The sequence below is a fragment of the Solanum dulcamara genome, chromosome 9 (genome assembly GCF_947179165.1).
Source record: "Solanum dulcamara chromosome 9, daSolDulc1.2, whole genome shotgun sequence".
Taxonomy (NCBI): Eukaryota; Viridiplantae; Streptophyta; class Magnoliopsida; order Solanales; family Solanaceae; genus Solanum; species Solanum dulcamara.
The window spans coordinates 30,869,602-30,886,444 of NC_077245.1; the positions used below are offsets into that span (position 1 = coordinate 30,869,602).

General features: G+C 38.9%; 1 pseudogene; it reads left to right on the forward strand.

Annotated features, from left to right (window-relative positions):
• Positions 1–15,652: 15,652 nt before the first annotated feature.
• LOC129904784 (5S ribosomal RNA) lies at positions 15,653–15,772 on the forward strand (annotated as a pseudogene).
• Positions 15,773–16,843: the final 1,071 nt, after the last annotated feature.

Here is a 16,843-nt window from a genome sequence, read left to right on the forward strand (position 1 = left end):
CTCATTGAAACCTTACATACCTGGAAACCGAAGCTTTAGTTGGTACCGGAAGACTTAATGAACACTCTTGAGTCCTAGCTTCTCTCCTTGCCGGAACGTTTTGTGTACTACCCGGAATATATGAATCACCGGAATAGTATTTCTTCACTACTAAGAACTAAAACTATATTTGAGAATGTGTATAGAGAGAAGATTTGCTTGAGAAAGCTTGATGAATAAAATGAGGAAATAAGGTGGGTATTTATAGGTGGGAAAGATGACCTAACAATAAATAAAATAATTATAAATAAAAATCTGAAAATTTAGTGGAATATATTGATGTCATGGATGATGTTAAATGGAGGACAATTTATGTCATGAGTGATGTCAAATGTATCTAGATCTTTCTATGGTAGGTGAAATGAGTTATCTTTGACAGAATACTCTTTTTGGGAGCTGCGTTTGAATAAGATAAATTCCTTATTAGGATTTGGTGTCTTCATAAGAATTGTAGATATGGAAGTCTAGTTTCATATCGTTCAAGAATCAACCAATTTGGATAAACCTACAGTGAGATATGATTTTTCTTCTATAAACACTCATTTCCGTAACAGCATTCTACCTTACAAAGATTAATTTATTTGACCTACTTAACCTCCGAATCTTAAAATATGGTCTTCATAAAAGTTGTAGGTAATGATCTTGTGGTTACTCAGAAATTTGAATCACTCAATTTGGATATTTCTATGAAAAGTTATGACCAAAATACAGAGACTGTATCATGTTTAGGCAAAAATTGAAACATCGTATACAACGTTTTTAGGGGATATTACACCATATCCCATCATATGACTAGGCTATCATTTTATAGAGGTCTGTAGACATGTGATATGGGTTATGTATATATGTTTTGGGCTTTGAATTCCGTGATGGCCTTAACGGCCCTCTTATGCTATATTTGTTCTCATGCGCTCTCTAGCGGCCCCTTTTTGATTTCTACTTTTTTTTTATTCTGCTAACACACTAAGTGGGGCTAAGGGTACATATGGGTGCCCAACTAGGGCACCAGTCATGGCCTATGGAGTTTGGTTGTGACAAAAGTGGTATCAAAGTGGTTTGGTCCTCGAAATATCTATAGACCATGTCTAGTAGAGTTAGGTTTATCGGTGTGTGGTACACCACATCTATAAACAGGAGGCTACAGGACATTTAGGATGTTACCTTTATTTCTTGTCTTAGATCGTGCGATAGAGATGTATTATTAAGATGATTTTCCCTAACAAAATGAATTGTTATGGTTTTCAATAATGCCTCCGAGGAAAGTGACGGTTGCCCAGAAAGGAAAATTAGCAGCATTCGGTGAGGCTAGTCAGGCTTACAGGGTTACTAGGGCCTGACCTTAGCTTGAGCAGGAGACTATGCCCCAGACAGCCAGTTTTGTGACACCGTCAGTATCAGAAGAGGTTAGGGTAGCCCGAGCTGTAGATCAGAGGGAGTCTTTACCGCCAGTTTTCGAAGCCCCAGCACCCGAGCCTCTAGATCCACATCCAGGAGTTGAGGACAGGGCTATACAGGATGCAGTTCAGCTTTTGACTAGATTGGTGGCAACCCACGAGCACAGACAAGGTTTAGGCAGAGATTAGGTACTCAGGTCAGATAGTTTGAGGACTCGTGAGTTTCTAACCTGTAATCCTCTAAAGTTCTTTAGGACAAAGCCAGAGGAGGATCCCCAGGAGTTAATTAGGTAGATGCAGCATACATTGCATCTAATTAAGGCTTTTGCGATGGAGTAGATTGAGTTGGCCTCAAATTGACTGCATGAGGTAGCTGCTAACTTGTATGAGTCCTAGGAGTTGTCTAGGGGCAGAGTCGCTTCTCCAGCGATATGGGAAAAGTTTGTAGAGGCTTTTCTTAGTCATTTCCTGCCTCCTAAGATGTAGAGAGCCAGGGTGGACAGATTTTTACTATTGAGGCAGCAAGGCCGCAGTGTTCGCGAGTATAGTTTGGACTTCGACTCATTGGCCTGATATGCACCTGCTTTGGTAGCTGACATGACTGATAAGATGCACAGATATATGTTGGGCCTAGATCAGTATCTGGTTGATAGTTGTTTCGTGATGGCTGCCCAGCCAGGGATGGACATCGCCAATATACAGGCATATGATCAGAGCATGGAGGACAGACATAGAGGATACCAGTCCGACCGGGATTTTGGTAGGAGTCAGCCCAAAAGAGCCAGATCAGCCGGGTATTCTAGAGAGTTCTAGATCAGACCATCTTTGCAGCAGAATAGCAGACAACCCACCCAGCCAGCGCAGAGTACACCTCCACAGTCCCTTGGTCGGAGACTAGACGGCATAGGATATTCTGGAGCAGGTCCGAACTATAGGGCTTCTAGTTCGCATCCAAACAGAGACTCTGGTCAGATGAGGCCACCCAGGCGTCAGTGTTCTTATTGTGGCAGATACCATCTGGGAGAGTGCTACTGTGTTACAGGGGCTTGTTTTTCTTGTGGCCATCAAGGCCATACGATGAGAGATTTCCCGTATAAGGGTAGCTGCTGGGTCATTGTCTTTTTCGATAGCTATGCACCCCATGGGGCAGGGTGTGGCTATACCAGCATGCCGCGGTAGAGACCGTGGTGGGGTCTCTGGTTCTAGTTATCCTTCGAATCGCACTTATGCTTTGGCCACCCGACAGGATGAGAAGGCATCTCAAGACGTGATCACAGGTATATTGTTGACCTTTTCCCAGACTGTATATGTACTGATAGATCCAGGCTTTACATCATCATATATTTCTCCGTTGATTACTGATAAATATTGGGATGAATGAAATGTGGTCTCGAATATACTACTATATTAGTTATATGACTCGAGTACCAGTACTTGGACTAAATTATGTACTATCTATCGAGAATACTAAGCACCCCATGGTAGTAATAGGGTTTCTTATAGGGGCAACCTAAAGTATGGATAATCTAACTGAGGGTGTAGACATGGTGCAGCATGTTAAATATGTTGGAATAGAATTATTTGCGTGTGAATAGTTGAAAATAAAAAGAGGATGACATGGGTATACCCTAAAAGGGGGAAAGTAGACAATAGAAATACAAGCATAAGAAAAAATCAACTGACGCTATCATATGTAAATGGGAATGCTTAAACTTCAAACGAGATCCCATAAGGGATGGATGGATCTCCAGGCCAGCAATAAACAGATAGAAATCGCGGTATCTGAGACCATGTGAGGAACCATTGGTGGAAACCTTAAGGGATGGATGCGATCATACCAGAACTAACGCACCGGATCCCATCAAAACTTTGAAGTTAAGCGTGCTTGGGTGAGAGTAGTACTAGGATGGGTTACCCCCTAGGAAGTTAAAGAGGAAAGGAAACACAAGTATCCATACCTATTCCCTACATCTACAAGTAATTCTAACCTTTGGAACTCTTATATTGATTGCTCGATGAAATTATATGTTATGGCAATGGGATAGAGAAACTCTCCATATAGTCAGTATACAATTCGGAGGAAGGTTTTGGTTCACATTCGAGGACGAATGCTCTAAAGAGAGTAAGGATGTTATACCCCGTACTTTTGCACTTCGAAAGACTTTGGTACCTTGAGAGGTTGTTGAGTTTCTTAAGAAAAAAAATTCTTAAGCTTCTTAAGTTTCTTGAAAGATTCCTAAGTTCTTGAAATCTTCTTAGAAGTTACCATGTGATCTGGATAGGCTATAACACTATCAAACAACTCTACGGAAAGGAGAATAAGATACCCCATGGTAGGGAAGATTGGAAATAAAGTTATAGGAATCCGAAAGGAATTGGATGTCAAGTAGTGAGTCATAGGACCGGACTTACTTATGTAATCTATTACTTTGGATGTGTTACATACATAAGCTACCAACTTGAAAATTTTACATACTTAAGCTACTTGAGTACGTACCAAGCTTACGTAGCAAGGATTATATAGATTCGTAAAAGAAGACGAGATTACGAACCCACGAGGGGAAAAGAAAGTGACACATGGAAGAATGAGAGAGTGACACGTGGAAGCATAAGAGAGTTCCACGTGGAAGTAGCTGGAGCAAGGGGTGGGCCCCATATTCCACATGGCAGCCCTAGATTGGAGGAGGTGATGTGTTGGCCCAAAGAGGGCTTGACATGTGTCACCACTTAGGGGTTGACATGTTTCACCCCCTTAGGTGGAATATATATATATGTTTCTTAAGACTTATCAAAGTTCCATACATTTCTAGAAAACTCAAGAATAAGAGAAAAAGGAAGAAAAGAAACTAGAGAGGTAGAGAGAGAAGGCCACAGATTTGAAGAGGAAAAAGGTAAGTTCTCCAATTTTATTCTGTGCATCAATTATCTAGGATATACCATGATGTTATTAAGGTACTGATAATGTAAATTTATGGTTTGTATCTGCCCCAAAACGTTAACAAACAGCCCCAAAGTTTCAGCTGCGCTAGAGGAAATTCTAAGGCGAGTTCCGACAAGTTTTGGCGAGTTTCGGGTAAGGTAAAGGTTTGCCTTTTGAACTGGAGTTTATGATGATTTTATGAGGTATATTACATATCTTTAATGAGTTTTTAAGTGTAAAAAATTCATAAGGACTCTTGACGTTAGAAACAAACTAAATTGAAGTCGTTATAGCTAAATCGAAGTCGAGTAGTGTGTTTTGATTGTGGTGCTGCATTTGCAGATGGTTTGGTAGTGTGTTTCAGGTATGGAAATTTTCTAAAAAGGGTTTGGTTTCTGTTGGTTTCACAGCCACATGACCCCCCCACCCCCCCTATTTGGTATGGTTAAGCATTTTATGAAATAAAGGTTAAAAACTCTATTTTGATATCATAGTTTTGAGCTAGTGGTTTGGAGTTGTATTGAGTAATGTTGAAGTAATTTACTTGTATATATGCGGCGGGTTGTTTTTTTTGTATGGTTTTTGACATGGTGGCCGAGTTGAAATCTCAGAGATATTGAAGTTCTAGGGGAGATGCTACTCGATTTTTGGTAACTTAGGAACTAGTAATGAACTAGTCGAGGGAAATGGATAAGGAAATGGACTCTATGGAGACTTGATTGTAGAATTGGAATCTGAAAGTGAAAGGACATTAACCATAGTATTACTTTCATGTTAAATAGGTTCAAGAGACGACGAGGTTAACGTATTAGGAGTAATCCGTAAGAGGTATGTAAAGCTAACCGTTCCTTCTTTTGGCATGTCTTTGGCATAAGTATGTAAAGCTAACCATTCCTTCTTTTGGTATGTATTTGGCATAAGTATGTAAAGAGAACCGTTCTTTATCTTGGCATGTTTTGACATGAGTATATAAAGCTAATCTTCCTTTTTGGCATGGTTTTTATGAAACAAGTATATGACTTTTATATGATTCCAACGAAGTTCCTATTCGTAGAGACGCTAGGATGGTAAACTTCTTGATTTTCCAAAGGATATTTTATCATGCCTAGATATGTGTATATGATTCCAAAAGTTCTATTTGTATATAACTCATACTGATATTCAAAAGGTACTTGATACGACTCTTGTCTTGATTTTTGAATAATAGCTCATTTTGTTAACTCCATCGAGTCTCAAAAATGATTTAAAGTGTATTTAGTTTCTCACTACTCCAATCGTGGATGCCTCAATGCTTCCTTCACCGATCCCGGGTAAGTTTTTGTTATCATGCATACTTCTCTACATCATTCGCCGTGCCCCGACGTGAGGGGGAAGGTACGCCCTGTACATGTGTTTGATTTGTGAAGTTATGATGTGCCATGTACACATATGATATGATATGATATTATATGACAAACTGATATGATATGATTTGTTACGGAGATATTCCCTACTCTAGAGTTATAATATGTTGTGGTGCCAGTAATGGGGTAGCGACCACGATTTGTTGACCGAGTCCCATAATGGGGTCAGATATGGCATATGTTTTTCTGCATATATTATCTTTGGTTATGAAAAGTATTTTGATATTTTGGATATTTTTCTCATTTTTGCACCTTCTGTTCTGGTAATGGCTTTACCTATTGCAGTCCATGTTTTACATACTCGGTCATTGTCCGTACTGACCCCCTTTCTTCGAGGGCTGCGATATATGCCCGCAGGTGCAGATGCTCGATTTGTTAATCAGCTCGCTTAGGACATCCACCCTGTTGGTTGGCAGTGCTCCTTTATCCGGAGCCCTATTTTTGTACTAACATTTTTGTTGTACATTTGTACATATTGGTTAAGGGTACGATGAGGCCCTGTCTCGTTATATGACTAGGCTGTCATTCTGTAGAGGTCTGTAGACGTATGATTTAGGTTATGTATATATTTTTGGGGCTTTGTGTTCCGTGATGGCCTTAACAGCCCTCTTGTGCTATATTTGTTCTCATGTGCTATCTAGCGGCCCCTTTTTGATTTCTACTTTTATTTATTTTGCTAACATGCCAAGTGGGGCTAAGGGTACAAATGGGTGCCTAACTCAGGCAATAGTCACAGCCTACGAAGTTAGGTTGTGACAAAATCACTATCTTGTTTTGCATTAACATTTGCCACGTGAGATGATTCGGAACCATTTTGCAGAATAACACTACTTCCTAGGAATACCACAATCGAACACCCCAATAGGTCAATCTTTGCACATCCCAAACCAGCTCTTTCTTCTCATACTTAATATGAGAAACACTATTCATGAAAAATCTACTAAGAGCATCGGCAACCATATTTTCATTACCAGGATAGTATAGCATACCCATATTATAATTTTTCAACAATTCAAGTCATCTTCATGTCGAAGGTTTAAGTCTCTTTTAGTGAACACATATTTCAAACTATTGTAATTAGTGAAAACATCCACATGGACTCCATACAATTAGTGTCTCCATAACTTCAAATAAAATACCATCGCCGCACACAACTTTAAAGCAAATACCATCCCTGTCAACTCCAAGTCAAGAGTTGGGTAATTCTTCTCATGAACCTTGAGTTGAGTGAAACATAAGCTATCACTTTACCATTTTGCATTAGAACAAACCAAGGCCAACTCATGAAGCATCCCAATACACATCAAACCCATCAGAACCTTCAGGTAAAGTTAGCAGCGGAGCAGAGGTAAGCCTATCCTTCAACTCTTGGAAGCTTTTCTCACATGCCTCGGACCATTGGAACTTCACTCTTTTTTGAGTCAAAGTAAAAAACGAGATACAATGGAAGAGAAACCTTCCATAAACCATCTTTAATGACTGTCTAATCCTAAGAAACTTCGCATATCAAAAGGAGTCAATGGTCTAGGCCAATTCTTAACTGTCTCGGTCTTCTTTAGATCAACCATAATTCCTTCACCAAAAACAATGTGACCAAGGCACACAACTGACCTCAGCCAAAATTCACATTTACTATACTTCGCATATAACTGACAGTCTTTGAGAATTTCCAACACAATCCTCAAATGATCGGCATTCTCTTTCTCACTCTGAGATTAGATAAAAATGTCATCAATGAAGAAAATCACAACATATCCAAATATTGCTTGAACACCCTGTTCATCAAATCTATTAAAGTTATAGAGGCATTTGTTAATCCAAGAGACATAACAAAAAACTCAAGGTGACCATACCAAATTCTAAAGGCCGTCTTCGGGGTGTCACATTCACTTACTCGGAGTTTATGACACCCCGATCGAAGATCGATCTTTGAAAAGTAGTTTGCTACTTAAAGTTGATCGAAAGAGTCATCAATCATTATATTTGGGTACTTATTCTAAATTATGACCTTTTTCAATTGTCGATAATCAATACACATACGAAGATAACCATCCTTCTTTCTGAGAAAGAGAACTAGATCACCCCATGGAGAGATACTCGGTCTAATAAAACCTTTTTCTAGCAAATCCTTCAAGTGATCCTATAAATATGTCAATTCTATCGGCGCCATTCGATAAGGAGGAATAGAGATAGGCCGAGTATTGGGGAGAAATTCAATACCAAAGTCTATTTCCCTATCGGGAGGAATACCTGGTAAATCATTGGGGGAAAATTCTAGAAACTCATTAACAACTGAAACTGACTCGAGTAGTAGTTTCGGAGTTAGTATCTCTAACCCAAACTAGATGGTAGATACCTTTGAAAAATATTTTTTGATCTTTAAGGAATGATAATAATTAACCCTTAAATACGGAATTGCTACCTTTTCATTCTAGGACTAGCTCATTAGGAATTGAAACTTAACCATACAGATTCTACAAAATACAAATGCATAACATGCGTGAGCCAATACATACTGAGAATAACATCAAAATCATCCATATCAAGCTATACAAGATCAACAGAGGTGAATTTATGAAAAATTGAAACTGGACAATTTATATAGACTCTTTTAGCCATAAGTGAGTCATCAACTAGAGTATAGATCGAAAAAGGCTCTAGTATAATCTCGGGACTAACAATGAATCTCATAGAAAGATAAGAAGTAACAAATTATAGAATAACACCCGAATCTAATAATGCATAAATATCAAATTCAAAGTCTTTCAACATACCAGTCATAATATTGAGGGAATTCGCTAACTTCTGATGAGTTTGGAGGGCATAAAGTCTATTATGACATTGACCACCAACCGAAGTAGTAGCACACTGATCCTGATGACCGGTAGCCTAAGTCTGAACCTAGGGTCTAGCTCCACTCCTATACTCACTTGCATGATGATTGATCTTCACACATATAGCACACATCTAATCCCTCTAAGCACTCTCCCTTATGGTTTTTTCCACACTTCTAACATGGAGGAATGACTTGACCACCCGGAGCTCCAACTTGTACTTTAGGATTTGGCACATTTTCCTTCTCAAATTTTGGAGTTGGAGTGTTTGAAGAACCTTCCCTTGAAACTTTTGGCCTTGTTGGAAATGACCATTTCTACCACCGAATTTGTTGTAAGGAACTCCACCTTCATATCGAGCCCTCTTGGACTCTCTTGCATTTCTCTCATTAAGCTTCTCTCCTTCAATTTTCTTGGCTTAAATCATGAGCCTAGAAATATCCATCTCCTTGATAAGCATAGCGGTTAGGCATTCTTTCATAACCAAATTCGATACTCTTAAAATGAACTTGCTCATTCGGGCACGAGAATCGGCTACCAAGAATGGAGCATATTTTGACAATTTTGTGAACTTGGGCATACTCCCTCACACTCATGTTCCTTTGCTTGAGGCTGATAAATTCATACACCTTCACCTCCGTTAACTCAAGTTGGAAGAAGTGATCAAGAAATGCAACTTTGAACCTTTCCCAACCTATGGGACCCTCTTCAAGCCTTTCGAGTTTCCATTAGTTGTACCACACTTGAGTGACATCCTTGAGTTGGTAGGCCGCCAATTAGCCTTCTTATCCGAAGACACTTCCATAATATAAATAATCTTGTACAACTCATCGACAAAGTCTTGGGGATCCTCATACACCATGGATCCATGAAACTCAGGAGGGTTCATCCTCATGAAGTCTCTAACCCTTGAAGTTAGAGTAGTCACAATTTGAGGAGCATCTACCCCTCAATTCACTTGAGTAGTAATAGTTTGGGCTAGTATTTGAAAAGCTGGTCGGAACTCCATATTAGTCACTTGATCATTAAAAGGAACATTTGGAGATTGTGGCTCTTCTTAGACATTCATTTAGATGGTAGCTCTTCATGGAGACATGATTATGTAATCCCAAAGAGAAAGTGTTAGAGGACAAAACCTTAGAGTTTAACTCTATAACACGATGAGATCGTGAAATAAGTAATGTGTTTCTTAAGATGCCTTATAACCTTCTATTCATAAATGCACTTGCTTCACACCAATGAACAAAACACTAGTTGACATGGCATGTTCGACTCCCTAGGATACTTGAACCTTGTGCTATGATACAAAGTTTGTCTTCACCTGACCTAAGACATAGTTGTAACACGGAGATTAGAATCACAAATCACCCCAACCAATCCTCTTAGAATGACATTCATGAGCATACATAAGGTTGATAAGCAATAAAGATAAATCAAGTTACGAAAGCAAAATCTCAAAGAGAAAATCAGCCTCGAAATGAGAAAATGACAATATAGACTCGTTACTATCTAGCATGCCTCTAATACTAGATGGGGGCATGAGACAATCCCCCAGCTCACCCAATAGACAACATAAGAGTAATGAAATAAGACTGTCTAATGTGAAATAAATGTCATGTCCTTGAACTGTGAGGACTCACTAATAAGAAGCTAATAGCAAATCCTAGCCACGAGCGGGAGGAGGATAAACGTGATTGTTGATGCCTACATTATGATACAAAGTAGGCAAAAAGTACATGTTAGTACATGTAATGCACTAAGTATGTGGGGATATGCATGAACAATAAACATAGGACATAATCAATATGAATCATGGGATGCAAGACCAATATCTTTAAAACATGAGTAAGGTCATGAAAACATTAAAACATTTATCTCATTGGTTAATGCATTAAAAAAATCTCATAATAATGATAAGAACTCATAACTCAATTGAAACTGCAAGGGATAGGATCTTTAACTGATATATAAGATCATGCGAGCTAATATATATAATCCGATGACTCATGGATTGATATATGGGAAGCTATCTTACCAGGGCATACTCCATTAAGTAACTCTTTTATCTTTGCTATGTGGATCTACTAGCTTTGCCATATTGGAATACGTAAACCTATGCGGGCAATGTAAATTAGGATTAAAGGTTGCTACTAGGATTCCCTTGGGTAACTAACTACATTACCAGACTGAACCCCATCTAAAATTCCTCTCGATGATAACCCACCTAATAATCCTCTTAATTCTTAGTCATTGTCACGACCCAACCCCGTAGGCCATGATGGGTTTCTGAACTGGGCACTCGTGTATATCCCTACTATCTGTAAGTAAATTTATCCCCTGTTTAAGTTATAGCACATCAACAGACAAGATAACCTATAAGCTGGCGAGACTTATCATAGGCACCACAGTACATACATGCATATACAACCCATACACAACCCACATACATGTCCACAGACCTCTGAGAGTAAGAACAGTAACATAAGGTGGGATAGGTCCCCCACCATACCCATGAAAAAATAAATATATACATTGAGGGTTAATACCAAAACTAGGCTCCAGCACAATGGAGCACTTCAGAACTGTTGAGTGGAACTCCTATGCTGATGGATCCCCAAGGTGTGTATCTGTACCTGCGGGCATGAATGCAGCCCCTCTCTGAGAAAGGGGGATCAGTACGACATATGTACTGAGTATGTATAGCATAGAAATCATAAGGAAATTATAGTTGGTGTAGGGAAGCAGGGGGAAAGTATAACATTTAACCATTTACCATACTCGCATTGTATACAAGAAAGTCATACATATTACCATCATGTACTATGCTCGGCCCATTAGGGGACTCGATGTACCATCTACATCATTCTATCATCATAAGAACATATATATTATTAGCGTTGTGGAATGTATAGCCCAATCCATGTATATAGTAAGTACATGCCGAGGAACATACGGCCAGATCTGCAAATCATATACTAATGTCGAGGAACGATGGCCTGATCCATATATCATATAGTAATGTCGAGGAACGTTCGGTCCAATCCACGTATCATATAGTAATGCGAAGGAACATTCGGTCCGATCCATATATCATATAGTAATGCCAAGGAACGTTCGGTCTGATCCACGTATCATATAATAATGCCGAGGAACGTTTGATCCAATCCACATATCATATAGTAATGCCGAAGAATATTTGGTCTGATCCACATATCATATAATAATAATTATATTATAGCCGGATCGAGACTCGGTGAAAGATGTATTATAGTATACACGAATAAAGTAGTGAGTAACCATATACAATCTAAATCATTACTAGAGACTCGACAATATAAGAAGGTTAAGCTATCGCTCAAGGACCACAATAGTAGTGTAGCCATCTCAAGTGCCTTCTAAATGCTATTGAGGCCGATATCACTTAGGATCTAGGGGACCCTAGACATGTACTAAAGTAATACTAATAGTTCATAGAATAAGGGATACTCGTCGTCACATAGTCCTTAGGACTAGGAGCTTGTGCATCCAGTACTTCTCAACCTATGGAGTTCAAGGAAAGTAGTTCAACTTACTACAAGAGTTCTACATTCAGAAGTGAATAAGAGATACGGCTTACATTTAGGACTTAAAAGTAGAGTTAACCCAGAGCTCATATCACCTTTTACTTACAATTAGGACACGCCAAAGGAAGAGAAAGAATAAACTTTACCTAGCCTCTACTTTTCCTCAAGGAGTCATCATTTACATATATCGTACTTGGCCCGTCATGGGCTCGGTATCATAACCTTATTATTGCATTACCTTACCATCATAGCACCACACTTATGTCAAATACATATCAAGAGGAAAGAAGGGTAGCTCTACATACTTATGCCAAAACATGCCAAGAGAAAGGAGATAACTTCACATACTTACTACTCTCCATCATATAAAAGCCTTGAGAGGCAATAACTCAACTAGTATAGGAATTCTACCATCGATATGTGAATAAAACTTATGAGTCATACTTGGGGTTATATGAATGGAATTATCCCCATATTTTGTATATCAACCACTTAAGGCTGTTGCCTTGATACCTTCTTACACAATTTGACATGAAAGTAGTACTAATATTAATAGCCTTTCAGTTTCCAATATCCCACTCTACAACCAAGTACAAATAGGATTCATTTCCTTATCCATTACCCTCAACTAGTTTGTTACTAGTTCCGATGCTACCGAAAATCGGGCAGCATTTCCCCTGTAACTTCAATATCCTCGAGGTTTCAACTCAGCCACAGTGTCAAAAACCATACCAACAACAACAAACAGCAGCATATATACAAATAAACCACCTCAACATTACACAACACATCTCCAAACAACTAGCTCAAAACTAGGATACGAAAATAGAGTTTTTAATCTTTATTTCACAAAATCTTTAACCATATCAAACGGAGGGTCGTATGGATGAAACCAGAAGAACCCACACCCTTTTTAAAATACTTTTAATCCCTAAAACACTAAACCCAACCAGATACTCCCGCAGCACCACAACGACAACCCACTACTCGATTTTGATTTAGCTACAACCACTTCAATTTAGTTTGTTTCTAACGTCAAGCATCCTTATGCAATTTTTCCACTTGGAACCTTATTCAAGACATTTAATATACCTAATAACAACATAATAAACTCCAATTTGAAATGGAATCCCTTACCTTGCCCAAAAATCATCAAACTCATCGAAACTTGCCTCTGAAGTTCCTTTAGCGCACCTAAAACTTCGTGGCTGTTTGATAACATTTTGCGCTGCTACAAATCATAAATTTTCATTACTAACACCTTTATAAAATCTTGTTTCACCCTAGACAATTAATTCACGAAATGAAATCGGAGAACTTACCCTTTTTTTGGCTCCAAATTTGTGGCTCTCTTTCTCAAGTTTAAGGTTTCTCCTCTCTCTTGTTCTAGATTTCTCTTCTCTTTTTTTTTGTCTCTAGAAATCTCTTGATAAGAATGACTAGAGGATAAGTATGAACTAAAGTCATAAAACACATATATATAGGCCACTTTTAGGGGTGACACATGTCAACCCCTAAGTGGTGACACGTGTTAAGCCTTTATATGGCCAACGCACCACACCTCCAACCATGGGCTTCCACGTGGCATATGGGGACCCACCCCCTTACTCCATTTGTTGCCATGTGGAAGTCCCAGCTGCTTCCATGTGGCACTCCTTCATGCTGCCACGTGGCACCTTCTTTTCTCCCTCGTGGGTTCATAATCTCATCTTACTTTACGAACTTATGTTATCCTTTCTACGTAAGCTTGGTATGTACTTTAGTAACTTAAGCATGTAACCTTTCCATGTTGGTATCTTACGTAAGTAAGCCGAGTCCTACTACTCATTATTTAGTCTCCAACTTCTTACGGATTCTTATAACTCTATTTCCAATCTTCTCTACTATGGGGTATCGCATTCTCCTTTCCTTAGAGTTGTTTGATAGCATTATATATTATCCGTCTCACATGGAAACTCTTAAGGAGCTTAAGAGTTCTTAAGAAACCTTAAGAAGCTTTTAGAAGCTTTAAGAAACTTTAGGAAACCTTAAGAAACTTAAGAGGCTTACGATCCTTCCATGAAATTTAAGAGCCTTTCAAGAGACTTAAGAACCTTTCAAGAGACTTAAGAATGTGTTCCAAGGTACAAAAGTATGGGGTGTAACATCCTTCCCCCCTTTAGGACATTCATCCTCGAATGTGAACCAAAACCTCCTTAAGATCTTATATAGATTATATGGAAATTCCTGTCTATTGCAATAACACATACTTTCATCAAGCTATCACTATCAGAGTACCAAAGTTTGGGATTACCTATAGCATAAGGAGTAGGTACGGATTCTTGTGTTTCATTTCCTCCTCCACTTCCCAGGTCATCTCTTCACGATTTTAATTTCGCCACAATACCGTGATGGAAGCTACGTCCTTAGTTCATAATCTTCTACTTCACCAACCCAGGATGGCGATAGGTTGCTTCTCGTAGGATAACTCCTCTGTGATCTGGATACCCTCTACGGGATATACCTGGGTTGGATCACCAATACACTTGCAAAGAATCAATAATTAGAAGACCGAATGTACTGCTTCCGGATCCACCAGTAAGTCCAACTCATCAGCAACCTTACCTATTCAATGAAGGGTCTGATAAGGACCAATGAATCTTGGACTAAGGTCCTCTTTCTTGCTAGCTCTCATCACTTTCTCTGTGGGCGACACTTTCGAGAGTGCTTAATTATAACTTGAAACTTTATAGATCGATGTCGATTATCCGCGTATGACTTCTGTCAACTCAGAGCTACTAATAATCTCTCCTAAATAAGCTTCATCTTCTATACCTCTTATTGAACCACATCTGGTCATATTAGTCGTGTTTTACTACCATCAAACCAATCAATTGGTGACCTATACTGTCTGCCATACCAAGTCTCGTATGGGTCCATCTGGATACTAGAATGATAGTTAATATTGTAAGTATTTTTGATAGGTGGTAGGCAATTATCCGAGCTACCTTTGGAGTAACCGTATAGGTCTGCAACATATCATCTAACATTTAGCTAGTAAGCTTAGTATGTTCATCACTCTGAGAGTAAAATGGGCTGATATTGTTAATCTACGGATAACATTCTATATTGAATTATCTGTCCAAAGAGTGCAAAGTGAGTCTTGTAGCCAAGGTCGTATTATGGAATCTTCGACCTCATATATTACTTCTTGCCTTGTTTAGATGACATCAACTGGTACCCTCTCGTTTTGAGTTTTACTTTTTGCCCATCAGAGTTGGCTACCAAGTTGTGCTGAAGTCCCCTCATACAATGACCTATATAGCCGTTCCGTGGTTTGCCTTATCATTAACAGGTATTATGTTGAAGAATTGTGGCATACAAGTGAGTCATCTGTTAGTAATCGGCTAATCCTGCTTGTTTTGCTTAAGCTCTTTCACAATTCCCTTATCGTAACTTATAACACTCTAGGTACATAATCTCGTGTCATTGTTTCACCGCTAGTTCAAATTCTCCCATCTCGTGCGATCATAATAGCACTAATGCACCGGATCCCACTAGAATTCCAAAGTTAAATGTGCTTAGGTGAGAGTAGTACTAGGATGGGTGACCCTCCCGAAAAGTCCTCATGTCACTTTCCATTGCCATCCTTGTAATAATGTGTGAAGGCACTCATCTTAGCCCAAGATTTACCTTAGCAACTTCTCGCTAGTCTTCATGTTTTGCCTTGCCCTCTCTTCTTCTCTCTTACAACCGGTGTTGGGGTAGATTTATAATTCAACCATGATTGTGTCCTTTTTGGCCATTTGATTTAATTTCTCTTTGTATTCCTATGCAACATCTCCAAAATATCATAACTCCTTTTCATCATGTACTCCTCCTCTTGGTCTTATATTGTATATAACTATTTGTAGGTTGCACAACTACTCTTATACCACTAGTATGAGCTAAACGCATTTTTTTGTCTCCTGGTCCGTCTTGCTTTACATATCGACTTCACACTAGGATTTGCTCGTGCTAACGCTATTTTTTCCTACTTCTTTTTTTCTTCTTTTACGTACTCCTTGGTCTCCTCATTTCCTACTGTAGGAGATTTTCTATTCTCCTTGCTACTTGTACGTCCCAATATCAGCGACCAATAACGTTGTTATCTTATCTTAATCTTTACTCAAACACGGCCCTACTACCCTTTTTGCGGCCCTTAGTTTGCTCAATCCTACTCTCTTATTGTATTCACCCCTTTTTATAGGTACCCATGATTCTTCGTACGCTCTCAGATACCGCGGCTTCTATCTATTTATTGTTGGCCTTGAGCTCTTGCTAACTCATGCCAGTATGGGATGTCTCTTGAAATTTAAGTGGTCCTGTCAACATGTGATAGTGTCAGTTGATTTCCTCTCACGCTTGTATTTCTCTTGTCCACTTCCCCTCTTTAGGGTGTACCTATGTCATCCTGTGTTTATTTTAAACTATTCATACGCATATGGTTCTGTTCCAACACATTTGACATACAGCACCATGTCTACACCTTCTGTTAACTCTTCTATACTTTAGGTTGCCCTTATAAGAAACCTTAATATAACCATGGGGTGCTTATAATTCTCAATAACTAGTACCCAATCTAGTCCAACTACTGGTACTCGAGTCATATAACTTGGTAAACCCCACACTCTTGAGCTTAGAATGTCTCTTAAGCTTCTTAGAAATTATC